We start from the raw sequence: 15,187 nt of genomic DNA, 5'->3' as shown, positions 1-15,187 counted from the left end.
GAGACCTCAGACAGTCTTCTCCATCTGCCCCCATGTGAGGACACAGTGAGAAGACAAGCTATCTGCAAGCCAGGATAGCTTGGAATCTACCAGCACCTTGATCTTGGATTTCCAGACTCCCAAACTGTGAGAAATAGAAGTCTGTTGTTTAAGCCTCTGGTCTGCGGCATTTTGTTATGGCAGCCAGAGCAGACTGAGTGATGCCAGGTCAGGCCTATGGCCCCCTCGCTGGTGCCCACCCACAGGAAACCGGCTTTAATCCCGACAGCATGCATGGCCATCCTTGAGCTCTATCCAGGACCTCATCTTGGGACCCTGCAGCAAACAGAAGCCCCCAGTAGACACAGACGGTGGGGTGAGATTCCACAATTAGAGCCTAGCTTAGCATATCCAGGACTTCTGTGTCTCCTTTCATTTGACTGAATACAGAAGGGGTCTGGCCTCCAGCAAATGCCCTTCCGTTCCTCTAAAAGGAGTTTGTTTAAGCCCAGAGAGTCAAAAAGTCAACAAGGAAGGAAGCAGAACCAAAAGGGCATGAGGGCTGCCGGGCTCTTTCTCTATTTCATCTTTTCTGTAATTATGCAGGAAAGCGATGCTGTGGGCTAAGGCTTGGTCTGTCCTGAATAGTTAATAATGCCTGTGATTCACCCTCCCTGGCTGCAGTTTAAAAATGCAGAGTATGTTCAGGGACAGTGACCCCCTTGACCTACTCGCCAACAGAAAAATGAGAACAAAGTAAACGTAATAGAAACTCCTGCTCCAGCACAAGTCTTCCTTGTTCTGAGCCCAGATCTTGAGCTCTTGTGTGATCAGGGCTCTTTGATGAGAGTCTTACTGATGATGGAGGCCAAGAACCCATTTGGGCCCTGCAGCATCTCACCTATCAGGACTAAGTCCATGGGGCAGGTGTGGGTTAGAGCTTTTCCTGCAGGGAAGGTAATAGTTAGCATCAGTAATGCTATCTTAATACAAAGGCCAGGACACAGGGTTGCTTGATTATGGGGCTCTGAAAAGGGAAAGTGTTAGTCGCTCAGTCGTGCCCAGTTCTTTGCAACCCCATAGATTGTGGCCTACCAGACTCCTCTGTCCATACAAGTCTCCAGGCAAGAATACTAGAGTGTAGCCATTCTGTTCTCCAGACAGGATTCTATGATGAAATAAAAAATATATTTCATGTTTGTCTTTGGTTCTTGGCAAGCACTTTAGAAATCTCTGGACTGTCTTAAGTGAAAGGAGTTTGGGTTTATAATGAGGTGATGGAGGTGGGCCCCTGGATAGTTTCACATAAGGACTGGTCACCAGAAAGACCAACCAAGTGATTAAAGGACTGGGGCTTTGAATCAGCCCAGCTTCCAGGAGGGAATGATCCTGGGGATTGCATTTAATCATGGGGCCCATTATTTAATCCATCTGTTCTATGTAGCAAAACTTCAATCAAACCTCTGGGACACTCAGACTCCAGGCAGCTTCTTAGTTGGTGGACACATTGATGCACCAGTTGCAGGGACACACTTGGACTCCCCAGGGAGAGGGTCCAGAAGCTCTGAGCTCTGTCCACAGACCTTGCCCTTTGGGCCGCTTTAGCATGCTTGTCCCTCTGTGTGTCCTTTTACAATGCAGTGCAGTGCTTTCTTGAGTTCTTCCACTAGTGAATTATCCAATCTCCTCTGAGGAGGGGTCTCAGAAGCCCTTGAACTCATAGCCAGTCTGTCAGAGGTGCGAGTGACCTGGGGAATCCCCTTGGAGTGCATTTGAAGCTGGAGAAAGCCAGCCCTTCATCTGTGGGGTCTACGCTAAGCTGGATGGTTCGAGTCAGAACTGTGTTGCTTTCCACCCAGTAGGGGTGGAAACAGTACAGACTCAGAGAACAAAGGAAGAAAGAAAGCTGTGTGGGCATAAAACACAGAAGGGCTTGACTTCTCTGAGGGGCTGCTGCCCTCCCTCTTGGGGGTCTTCGCTCTGCAGAGAGGGCGGGGTTGCCTCTCTGCCATTTAGGAAGTCATCAGCCATCATGTTTCCCCCTTGTCTGAGCCGTGCCATTGCAGGGCAGGAAAGTCCTCAAACTGTTGTCACAAAGAAACAGTCCTGGAAAACCAGTTCTGCCCCTGAAGGCAGGAGGCGGGACAAAGAGAGACAGTCTGTGTCTACCAGCCAGTGGTCCTCATGGGCCCTGGGAGCTGACTGTCTGGATGACACTTGCTTCTGAGGGTTTGGGAGTGCAGACAATAAGTGCTTGCCTGAGGATTTCTTGTAGAATTTTAAATAACAAATATTTAAACGTCCACCACTGCATAGGGGCAGGTCGTTGCTTACAGCTGGGTCGAAGCCCAAGAGGGGAATGGGCGGGGGCTTATTCCTGACAGCCATTGTGGCTAAGGCTGGAGCCAGGCAGCTTCGAATCCAAGCTCTGCTTTTTTGTTGCTGATGACCTTGAGTCCTGCTCCGAACCTCGGGGCGGTGGGGGGGGGGTAGGGGGCAGGCCATATCTAATCACTATAATGTGGTCAGTAATAACATCTCTTACTAAGTAGTGTTTTTTCCAAGACGGGGTGAGATGACAAGAAAAACTTCCAGAACTGGCCTGACATACAGTAAGCACTCACTAGATGTTTTGCTTGCTTTGTCTTTGTATTTAAACCAGGAAGCCCATATGGTCATCCAACTCTGCATCTCAGTGTTCAGCTACAGAACTTGTAGCTGAAATACAGAACACGCCAGCAGAGCACAGAGAGCCCTAGGAAATGGGCGGCTGGTTCCCACATGACTTCCCACAGCCGGCAGGAGACATTGAGGGCATCCATCACTTTTACTCCCTCTTCGAATTCTTGCACGAACACTCCCCATAATGCACCCGCCGTTTGAGCTGCAAGGCGATATTTACAGGTCCAATAAAAGCTGACAGAAATGGAAGCCGCGGCAACAGGTGCAGACTTAACCAGTTCGCTGCCAGCTCCCTTCTCCTCCTCTGGTTTCAGCCCCGAAGCTCAGGGAGCTTCCTCACTTCACCTCTTCTTTCTGGGCAGGGACTTAGCTTCTGGGGAAGAGCTGCCACCTGAGGATTCCTGAACCACAGGCCAGGGTGACCAGTTCACGAATTCCTTCACAGTCACAGGGGAGAGAACATCTAATTCTTTACTACATCAATAAATTCTGTGTCCGATTTATCTTCCATAGGGCCAACATTAATATTTAAATCCTCCATGAATCATAAATCTATCATCCATCAAGAAAAAGCAGTGCCAGGAAATCAAAAAAGACCTCATTAGCTGAGACAGAATGAGTCCCAGGGACCCTTCACGTGGTCAAACAAACCATCTATAGTCAGATCATTGTTCTAATGGGCCCATGGCGGCCTCGGATCAGCCTTCTGAATCTAAATTGGCCTGTGATGGGCTTGTGATCACCATCTGGAATGACTGGGGCAAACGGAGACTCAAACTATCCACACAGGAAGATGGGTAAGGAGGTGTGTGAGAGCTGATGAGCTAGAAGGAGCCTGATTCACAGCCCGGGAGCTTAATGGGTTCTCCAGGTGGGTCCTCCAACCTTGCAGCTAAGACAGCATAGCCCCCACCCTCTGCTGGGTACCTGTGCAAGAGAAGGCCTGGCTGGGGGGCCACCCAGTGGGATTTGCATTCTCCTGGGAATGGACCAGAGCAGGTCCAGTGAAACACTTCCATGGGGACTCAGAAGAATGATGTCAGGTGTGGTCCATGCAGGAGGTCCCATCTTTGGGAATTTCCCCCAGAGGTCATGGACCCTTTCCTTGGATGCAATCGCCATGACAACAGAGCTTCAGATTTTCACACTGGTCTTGTGAAATTAGGCCAAGACATCCAGGCTGATTGTGGGGAGGAGTGGGTAGCTGGTTCCTGGGTTACCTGTGGGAGTCCCATATAGTGAGTCAAAATGTACCATCTGAATAGAGCATGCTGGCCTAGTTTTCAGGGTTGATGGAATGGTCAGCCCAGACCTAGGACCCTTCTGAGAGTAGCCACTGAGTGTTGGGGAAATCAGTCCTGCTCATCTAAAAAGCGAGATTTGTTCTTGTCTTAGGGACTTCCTGCTTCCAATACCTGCTCACAAAAGTTCAAGAAGTCCAGGTTTTCATACTTCAAAATACGTAAATGTTAATCATGAAATTCCAGCAGGCACATTTACACTAATGGAATGAAGTTGGTCACACCTGGAGAAGTTATTATTTGTGGTTACAGGTATGTGCTCAACTGTGGGATCATGGCCCCCTGAATAGATTTGTGATCGATCTACCTTTCAAAAATGTGATATGAAATGATTATCTGCCGTTACTAATAAATATTCCCCCAGTTTTACTGAAATATGATTGACATGTAACATTGTCTAAGTTTAAGGTGTACAATATGAAGATTTTATGTGTATATACATTGCAAAATGTTCACCACAATAAAGTTAGCTAACTCCTCCTACTCACATAACAATCTTTCTCTTTGTTGCAAGAATATTAAAGATCTCCTCTTTTATTAAAAGGACTTTGCTGATAGCTCAGTTGGTAAAGAATCTGCCTGCAATGCAGGAGACCCTGGTTCAATTCTTGGGTCAGGAAGATCCCCTGGAGAAGGGATAGGTCACCCACTCCAATATTTTTGGACTTCCCTAGTGACTCAAAAGGTAAAGAATCTGCCTGCAATGCAGGAGACCTGGATTGAAGCCTGGCAAGCTATAGTCCCTGGGGTTGCAAAGAGTCAGACATGACTGAACAACTTTCACTTTCACTTCTATTAAATAGCAACTTTCAAGTATCTTATACAGTATTATTAACTATAATCACAACACTGTACCGCAAATCCTCAGAACATTTTCATCTTATAACTGGAGATTTGCACATTAGCCCAGCGTACCCCAATATCCCCACCCGCTCACACCCTGGTAAGCACCACTTTACTCTCTGTTTCTATGAGTTCAGCTCTTTTATTCCACCCGTAAGTGACACCATATAGTATTTGCCTTTCTCTGACTTATTGCATTTAGCGTAACGCCCTCAAGGTCCATCCATGCTGTGCAAAGGGCAGAATTTCCTTCCTTTATGGAGTAATATGGAGTAACAATATGAATAATATTCTTTTGGGCTTTCATGATAATTCTGTGGCAAGGAATTCACCTGCCAAACAGGAGATGTGAGTTTGATCTCTGGGTCAGGAAGATCCCCGTGGAGAAGAAAATGGCAACCCACCCCAGTTTTCTTGCCTGAGAAATCCCATGGGCAGAGGAGCCTGGTGGGCTACAAGTCATGGGGTTGCAAAAGAGTCGGACACAGCTTAGTGAGTAAATAATGAAAATATTCTATCATATATAGAGTTCACATTTTCCCTATCCAATCATCTGTTGATGGTCACTTAGGATGGACACTTATCTCTTAGAGATAGTGACTTTGGTTCTTGTAGGTAAATACCGAGAAGTGGGATTGCTGGACCAAATGGTCTAGTCTCTTTCAATATGACTCTTCTCCCAGGAGAGTCACCCTGAATACCCATGGTGATAAACACAATTTTCTGGGGGGATGCTCTCCAGCTTTCACTGGACTATAAAGGCCCTTACTGTTTAGACTTTAGGTGAACATACCTAATAAAAGAGATGTAGGAGGTGCTTACTCACAGGTTAAAAATAACAAAAATAAGCGACAGGTATTTACTGTACAACACAGGAAATTATGTCCAATATCGTCTAATAACCTATAATGGAATATCACCTGCAAAAAAAAATGACTCACTATGCTGTATACCTGAAACTAATGCAGTATCATAAATCAATTATACTTCAATAAAAATTAAATTAATAATAACAGCAAAGGAATTGCTAAATACCAACCAGGGCCCATGACAGAAAGTAAAATAAAATCACAGGTGAGAAATGAGGAAGGAAGTCCAAGGGAACATGGGGAGAGTGAGAGGGTGCCTTTTGTGGGGCTAGGACCAGAGCCTGAGGAATGGCATTTGGCATCCTCAGGGAGTGTCAACTTAGGAAAAATGCACAATGTGAGAGCTGCAAGTTTTATTGGTGGCAAAATGAAGAACAGCCCAGGAGACAGCACCTTTCACACAGCTCTGAGAAACTGCAAAAGAGGCAGGGGGAACAGTCGGAATATATCTGATTTTGGTGAAGGGGGAGTACATTCAACTAAGCACATCTTTTTCCAGAAAGTTTCTACTAGTCTCGTGAAGCCTTCGCTAGTCAGAAGGAACAGTGTCACCATGATGGATTTTAGTGCCTTTCTAGATATGAGGAGATACAAGAATTGGGCTCATAAAATCAGCTCCTGAGATATCTATCTGAAGACCTGCCCTGCCAGTTTTCCCTGAGCACAGAGTGCCTCATCTCTGGTGCCCACCCTGAACTCCTTCAGGGAGTGTTGAAATCAGCAGTTGCAGCTGCACCTGGTTAGTCCTTATGGAGGTAGTTGACAAGTGCCAGTGTGTAGTTGACAGGGGCATCAGAGACTGTGCTGTGCGGACAGGACAGGGGCTCCTGAGTTTGGCCTGGAGCCAGGAAGCCTGCCAGCCCTGCGGAGGGATGAGGAAGGTGCTGGGACTGGACAGTAGCTGGAAAAAGCAGCACCAGTGAACACCGAGACCCCCAGACCATGGTCACACAGGGTGTGGTGTTCATGTGCACCCTCGGTTTTGTTGCAGACACCCAGGGAGAAATTAATAGAACTTTCCGTCTGGGTCTGAGTGGGTAAGGGATTTATTTGTGTCACACAACCAAAAGTGGGGCAGGAGTGGCCACAGTGGGTCATCGGGAGCCCAACAAGATGAGAGCCCACTCTCAGATGTCCCTTACCCACCCATCTCTGTCTGGGTCTGGGTGGCTGGGCCAGTGGCAGTTGCTGGCTGTCTGGGAATGAACATGCTTGAGAGAGCTGATTGCCAGCAGACCTCAACCAAGTTTCTGCTGGTAAAGAGAAGAGAGGGAAAACCCAGCAGCCCCACCAAACTCCAGGGAAAGATCCCCAGAGAGAAGAGACCCGGGTCCAAGACCAGAGCCTGCGGGTCCGATGAGCACCAAATCAGCAACGGGAAGTGGAGATGATAAGAAAAGAGGAAGCGATTTCAGGATGCTGTATAATTCCAGGGGGTGTAAGAAGTGGGGAGAACCAAAGAAAGCAAACATAGCAACAGGCTGATTAGCCACAGACTGTTACCTCTGGAAAGAGACTCTAGCAGACAGACTGACTCAGCTGACAGTGAACAGGGAAATTAGAGAGATGGCAGCTTGGAGAGAGAGGCAATCAGAACCTGCTAGGAAATGGGGAAGGACAGGATGAGAGACTCATGCATTTATCTAAAGGTGTATGACGGAGAGAAAGCATTTGAAGTAAAAAATCACTGCCTGTTTTCAAAAGTGATGGAAGAAGTGAGAACTCAGATTTATGAAACCCAAAAGTGCTGAACAAAAGAGATAAGACAGATGCACACATGCACACGTTATAGTAAAACCACTGCTGACTTTAAAAAAAAAGAAAGCATGACACGAGTATCGTGAATTAAGTTTTCGTTGGGGCAAAAAGAGTTCTATAGCTGGGGACAGCACCTCAGATAGCTCCTAGAAACTTCTCCAAAGAGGCAGGGGGAGGTTAGTATATATGTGATTTTCATGAAGAGGGTACACTCAATCAAGCATATATTTTTTGCAGAAACTATTTGCTGGTCACAAAGAGCAGATGTCACCATGAAGGAAATTCCTGTTTTTCTATATATGAGGAAATGCAAGAATCGGGCTCATAAAATTGGCTTCTAAAAATATCTACCTGAAGACATATCTGCCAATTTTCCAGAGCGCAGAGAGCCTCATTTCTGTTCTCCACCCTGAACTCCTTTCAGGGGTTGCTGAAAATCTGCAGCTGCAGAAGCCCCTGATTCAATCCTTATAAAGGTAGATCACTGTTGTTTAGTAGCTAAGTCATGCCTGACTCTTTTTCAACCACACGGACTCTAGCCCACCAGGTTCCTCTGTCCATGGAATTTCCCAGGCAAGAACACTGGAATAGGTTGCCATTCCTTCTCCAGGGGATCTTTCCAACCTAGGGATCAAAACCACATCTCCTACACTGGCAGATGGATCCTTTACCACTGAGCCACCATGGAAAGTCACAGAGCTACATAGATGGCAAATTCCAATTTGTAGTTGACACTATCAAGCCTCAGTGATCCAGAGAAAGCTGTAAAATCCTCATATCTTCATGGAAAAAGGGAAAAATCCTAAACTGTACCAGAGGCAAGAAAAAAATAACAAAAGAACAGTAATAATATTGAAGGGACAACCTCCCTTAGCAGCATAAATAGTGGAATGCAAGAAAACAAGTCCTTAAACAGGGAAGGAAATAACTATTAACCTAGAAATTCTACATCTTGTTATATACCCTTCAGACAATTTCAGATGCAGATTGTAAGAGTTCACTACTCATTGTTTGCTGGTCAACAACCCTTTTTGAGAGAAGTATTAAGGGATACACCTAAACAAGTAGGAAACTAAACCCAAAGGAAGAAGTAAGAATGCACAAAAACCTATGTAAATAAAGTTGTCAACACATTGGTAACTCTATATAAAGAATAATATTAAAGAATAAATGGAGGGTTTAAAAACAAGATGGTACTGAAATATTAGCCAACAGAAACATGAAGCGAGATGTTAAGACAGTTTGGAACTGAAGTATTCTAACTCCTGGTGACATATAGAAATGTTGTTTAGTGTTACCAGGCTTTGGTAATAGACATGTTAACATTTAATATTGAAATCATTAAAGAAAATATTTTTAAAAAACTGTAGAAAATGTAAGTATAAAACCAATGGATGGGGAAAAAGAGAAATAAAGAAAACTGTATCTACACAATAGGAGATATGAAAGGAAAGAAGAAAGAAAATTACTGTTCTAAATAATTTCAGTGGTGTGCAGTCATCCTTAAAATGTGTTAGACAGATTTTTATTGTTTGGTATTTTTTAAAAAATAATCCCCTATTTTTAGCAAAATGTGTCCTAAATTCCTGGCTCACTCCGTCCTCCTAAAATGACTCTAGATTGGGAGGGAGTGAGCAGCAGTTACTTTGTGGTCTAAAGCAACTGAATGTCAGCCTTCGTGAAGCCCCTCCCCTGTGACACCAGGGGGCCACCTGACCTACCTGCCTGCCCAAATTTTGATGTCACCCCCTATGGCTAGGCTCTTTGATCCATGTATTGACTCAGCCACAGATTTTATTAAAGATCACAAGAATGCTTCATTTCATTAAGTGCCTCCTAAGTGTCAGCCATGTTCACATGTCATCCATTTTTTCACTGGCAAATGCTGACAAGGAAATTATTTACACCATGATCTCATTCGAAAGCATGAATGTGCGTATTTGTGTGTGAGTGACTCAAATGTGTGTCTACTTAGAGAACAGAGTGAAACAAAATATATCAAATGTCTAACAGTAGTTACTTCTGTCTGGTGGGGTTTGGGGTCAAATTTTAAAAATTCATTTTCGTTTTATAATATTTATAACTGTAGAAGACTCTTGAGGGTACCATGGAAAGCAAGGAGATCAAGCCAGTCAATTCTAAAGGAACTCAACCATGAATGTTCATGGAAAGGAGTGAGGCTGAACCTGAAACTCCAATACTTTAGCCACCTGATGCAAAGACCTGACTCGCTGAAAAAGACCCTGATGCTGGGAGAGATTGAGGGCAGGAGGAGAAGGGGGCGACAGAGGATGAGCTGGTCAGATGGCATCACTGACTCGACGGACATGAGTTGGAGCAAAGAATCCCTAAGATTGAAAGGAGCAGGTATGGAGCACATGCACAGTAGCAGCTCATGACACCTTGCTTAACCATACCCTCAGGGAGATAGTAAAGGACAGGGACGCCTGGCCTGCTGCGGTTCACGGAGCTGCAAAGACTCAGACATGACTTAGCGACTGAACAACGCCAACAATATTTATAACATGGATGCATCATAGAAAATGAAGACGATACAGGAAAAGATGTATAATTTTAGAGGATCTAGAGTAACAGAGATTGCTGGATAGGGTCCTTCTTAGACAATTTTGCAGAGTCCTGCTTCTTAATTCTTCCTCTGGGAGACAGCCCCGCCACTATCTTTCCCCCAGGAGCCAGTTCTCCTCCAAGAATCCCGAGAAGCCACGCTCCAGGGACGGCCTCCTGGCCCCACTGGCTTCTCGCTTTTGCTCTGTGGGCTCACCTCAGGCATTTGCTGGCACCTGCCCAGGTGAGCAGACACGACAGAGCAAAGAAGTTGCGAATGAAGGGTGAGAACACAGAAGAGGCATCGTTCCTCAGTGTGTGAGAGAGAGAGACAGTGAAAGAGAGAGAGAGGAAGAGGGTGTGAACCAGGAACTGGGTTCAGGCTGATTCATCTGGACAGAAGGAGGGCATCTTTTATCTCCAAGGACCATCCATCTGGCTATTTTCACAGACACTTAATTCCCCTGAGAGCAAGGCAAATATTTTACCATTCATATATATATATATATATAGTCTGGCTTTAAAACCTAGAAGCCAGGAAACCTAAGCTCAGGCTGAAATTTCCTTTGCAAGCAGGTCTTGGGCCGTGCAAATGACATGAATTATACTCACCATTACCTCAAGACACACTGCTCCGAGTTGGCATAAAATTGCCCATTTCCTGCAGTGATATAAGGGGCCTTATTCTGGACGCTGGGTCGATACCAGGAGCTCCTATTTCGTGCCTGACACATTGGTCATTCTAATCACCGGCCCCCTCATCTGGGCCATGCCCCCCTCTTCTTTGGCCATATTTTTGACTCTGCAGTTTTCACCGCCTGGGTCCTTTGGAGGGATGCATATTATTCAGAAAAGTCAAGGGCCTCATCCCTCTAGGGCATGTCAAGAAGTGGAGGAAACTTTATAAGCAGACAGAATAAATAACAGCATGGTAAGGGCAGTGGTGAGGTGGTGAGGGCTTGGGAGATGTAACTGAGCAAGTGCCAGTGTGCGTGCACATGAGTGTGTGTGTGTGTGTGTCTGTGCATGCACCCCCCTGCCTCCCGCCCAGCACACAAGGAGCCCTGCTTTTCTCCAGCTGCCTGATAGCCAGTGGACTCTCCAAGCAAGAATACTGGAGTGCGTTTCCTCCTCCAGGGGATCTTCCCCACCCAGGGATGGAATCCGTATTTCCAGTGTCTCCTGCATTGGCAGGTGGACTCTTTACCCCTGAGGCATTGGGCAAAGGAGAATTTGTTCCACTTCGGTTGATACAATAGGAACCCATCTTAGCGTGATGTGGTGCTAGAGGTAAACAATCTACCTGCCAATGGAGGAGACACAAGAGATGTGGGTTTGATCTCTGGGTCAGGAAGATCCCCTAGAGATGGGAATGGCACCTACTCCAATATTCTCACTTGTAATATCCCAGAGGAGCCTGGCGGGCTACAGTCTGTGGGGTCACAAAGAGTGGGACACAAATAAGAGGCTGAGCACCCAAACTTGTCTGGAAGAGACAGAGGAACAGAACAGGAGATGGATGGAAGTGAACGCAGGGAGCACTCCGCAACCCACACACGCCCCTCAAACACCTTCCTCAGTGGACCGAGCCCTCTGAGTCACACCCATCCGATCGGGTGTTAGAACTTCCCATCTGATTCCAGACCACCTTCCTTCCAGCCCCACAACGGCTGGGGAGCTGCAGTCCTCCCCACATCCATATCCACAGCAAATTGCAGGGCTTCTCCAGCGTGAGGAGCCGTATCTGTTGTAGTGTGTCAGGAAAATCCCCTGAAGAAGGGAATGGCAAACCACTCCAGTATTCTTGCCTGGAGAATCCCATGAACAGAGCAGCCTGGCAAGCTACAGTCCATGGAGTTGCAAAGAGTCAGACACGACTGAGTGGCTAAGCATACCACTTGCGCTTTTCCCAGCTATTTGACACGGTTTACAGGCACTGCCCTGTTTATTATTTTATTGCTTGCTTCTCCATTGAGGTTTGGGCTGTCTCGCCCCCACCCTGGCTCCTACGCACTCACCTGGTCATGGCAGGTGAGTTAGTTTAACCATGGCTTTTAGGGGCATGTATATTGCACAACAACAAGACTGACTATGCTCTGATAATTCTTCAACCTGAGAGAGGTTACAGGCAAAGCTTCAAATTACTGTGGCCATTTTATCCCCCAGGAAGAGCTGGGGGTGGTGCTGAGAGGTACAAGGGAGAGGAGAAGAGTCCACTCCTGCAGGTCAGAGATTGACGGTCGGTAGTGGATTGTGGGTCGCTTGTTGGGGTGGGCTGAGGGATGCCCCTCAGTGGTCCCCACATCCTAATCTCCCAAATCTGTGTTACCTTATGTGGCAAAAGGAATTTTGCAGATGTGACCGAAGGATGCAAAAGTAATCAGAAGGGTCTTCGGAAAATGGAGATGGAGGCTAAAATGATAGCGGAAGGAGGTGGAGAAAGATATGAAGCAGGGTGCGACCCTGCTGGCTTTGGAGATGGTGGGAGAGGCCATAGAGCACGGAACTAGGCTCTAGAAGCTGGAAAATGCTGGGAACAACCTCCCCTGTGCCCAGCTGAGCTCCGGAGGGAGTGTGGCTCTGCTGACATCTTGATTTGGGGTCAGTGAAAAGGATTTTGGATTGATGACCTCTGGAACTGTAGGAGAACAAATGTGTGTTGTTTTAAGCCACCAAGTTTGATCTATTACAGCAGCTACGGGGAAAGGAAACCACAAGCTTTTTTGGAGGAGGTACAGCCTTGGAAACAGCCTGGAGCTGGAGGCGGGGCTGCTGGCAGCTCCGGATAGTTTTTGTGTCTCTCTGCTTCCTGGATGTCACCGTGGTAGAACGGCTCTGGCAGGGGTGTAGCTGCTCAGTGACAATCTGGTCTCTTTGGGATGCTCAAAGAATTATAAGGAAAAGCATCAGGGGAGGCAGCATCCCCACATCTGACCCAGAGCAGGTGGGTGATGCAGTTGGCTTTTTCCTGCATCTGCTGCTGCTGCTAAGTCGCTTCAGTTGTGTCTGACTCTGTGCGACCCCATAGACGGCAGCCCACCAGGCTCCGCCGTCCCTGGGATTCTCCAGGCAAGAACGCTGGAGTGGGTTGCCATTTCCTTCTCCAATGCATGAAAGTGAAAAGTGAAAGTGAAGTCGCTCAATCGTGTCCGACTCTTAGCGACCCTATGGACTGCAGCCTACCAGGCTCCTCCGTCCTTGGGATTTTCCAGGCAAGAGTACTGGAGTGGGGTGTCATTGCCCTCTCCTGCATCTGAGACATGACCAATTTCCTTTCTCAGCGTTCCTAAGCCTGGCTCCCTCCTGCCCTCACCGCACCCTTCACCCACAGGTCAGGCCCGTGGAAGGAAAGCCTTTCACGCACTCCGTCTCCACCCAGCATCCAGACACCAGCATCCTGTGCCCCTCCTGCCCCCTTCCCAAGCACACTTCTGACTGCCCACTTGGGCATGCCTGTTGCTTCTCAGTAGACCCTTTATTGTAACCCAGAAAAGCATCTCAGAATGTAGGTTGCTGGAGAGACATCATCCGAGATAAAGTCTGATGGCGTCAGGCTGCTTTTTCCAGCATTCATCTTCCAAATGCCATTAATCAACCTGCTGTCCTCAGGAGTGCAGACAGCACACGGGTGCTGGCTTCCATTAAGCACATCACCACCTGCCTGGGCTACTTCCTGGGGTGCAGCGTGGCTTCAGTTCCATTAGATCTAATTTGGGGAGTATACAGGCATGGGGGATGTCTTGTACCCCTGAGCTCTGCCTCAGAAGGCTCTAAGCACCTGATTTGCTTGCTCTCAGACGACTTGGAAGCTGTGGGATGGGGTCACACAAGGTCCTTGGGTGGAGAACAAGGTCTGGCCTGGACAGACAGCAGGGGACAAGCCAGGCATGGCCTGTGGGCTCCATACTCTCACCAGGGTGCTGAGTTCCAGGAAGAGCAAATTTCCTTGACTGATTAACCCTGGGAATGGATTCATCAGTCAGTTAACCCTTTATCCAGCCAATGCCAGGTGCTATCTGCAGAGGTAAGACAACTTTTGGGAGCCAGCACCCCTAATCTGGAGGCAGAGGGGACTTTACAAACAGACAGACCACCAGGAAATTGTTCTTCCATCAGGAGACAGCGTCCATGTATCCAGATCCTCACAAAGACCCCCATGGGGTAGGGGACTTCTGTGATCTCTTCATTCTGAATCACTGAGTCCTAGAGGAGGACACCTGAGCCAGAAGTGATTCAATCAGTGCTGTTCTCAGATGCATCCAGAGTACAAACCAGAGAATCTGTTGGTATAAAAGGAAGAGGCAGAGGAATTTGGGGCTTCGTTGGTGGCTTAGGCGGTAAAGAATCTGCCTGCAATGCAGGAGACCTGGGTTCAATCCCTGGGTCAGGAAGATCTCCTGGAGAAAGGAATGGCAACCTACTCCAGTATTCTTGCCTAGAGAATCCCATGGACAGAGGAGCCTGGTGGGCTATAGTCCACGGGGTTGCAGAGAGTAGGACACGACTGAGCAACTAACACTTTCACTTTTCAGAGGAATTCAACTTAGTGTTGTTGTTAAAGTTATTCTTGTCATTTGTTGTTATTAGTATTATGTATAATCATTCCCGGTATACAGCCTCACGATTTTGAGTACCATTTGCTGTTGTGGAAATCTATTAAAACTGACTTTACGATGTAGCACAGTGCGTAGGACCACTCATATTCCCCTGCAGGGGATGAAGACAAAAACCACCCTCATGTTATCAGATGAGCCTGTGGCTTCATACATGATTTCCAATGACAGGCACATCAGAATCCTCAAATCTCCAAGATTCCACTGCTCAGACAGGAAATGGTTAGATTCCCAAGGAATGGCTTCACCCCAAAGATGCCACATGTTGTTTCTGAATATGCCTGCCTGATGAATTATGAGCAGGGGTAAAAAAAATGATTATGATTAATACATTGTTTAATTCTACATATGGATTATAAAGAAGAAATTTAATAAGCAGGCATTTCATTATTTAATCTTCATCCAGAAAAAGTAAATATTTAAGGTGCCCACAGACTTATTTCCTTGTCTGGAAGACCAGGTCACTTACAGGTGGACATGTATCCTGGACACTGAGTGTCAAGTGCAGAGGTCAGGTGACGTCAGGGTTGGCTGAGGCCAGACCCTTCCGGGGGCACCAGGGTGGGAAGGGAAAATG

Source organism: Bos taurus, chromosome 16, assembly GCF_002263795.3.
Source record: "Bos taurus isolate L1 Dominette 01449 registration number 42190680 breed Hereford chromosome 16, ARS-UCD2.0, whole genome shotgun sequence".
Lineage (NCBI taxonomy): Eukaryota > Metazoa > Chordata > Mammalia > Artiodactyla > Bovidae > Bos > Bos taurus.
This window is presented reverse-complemented; position numbering follows the sequence as displayed.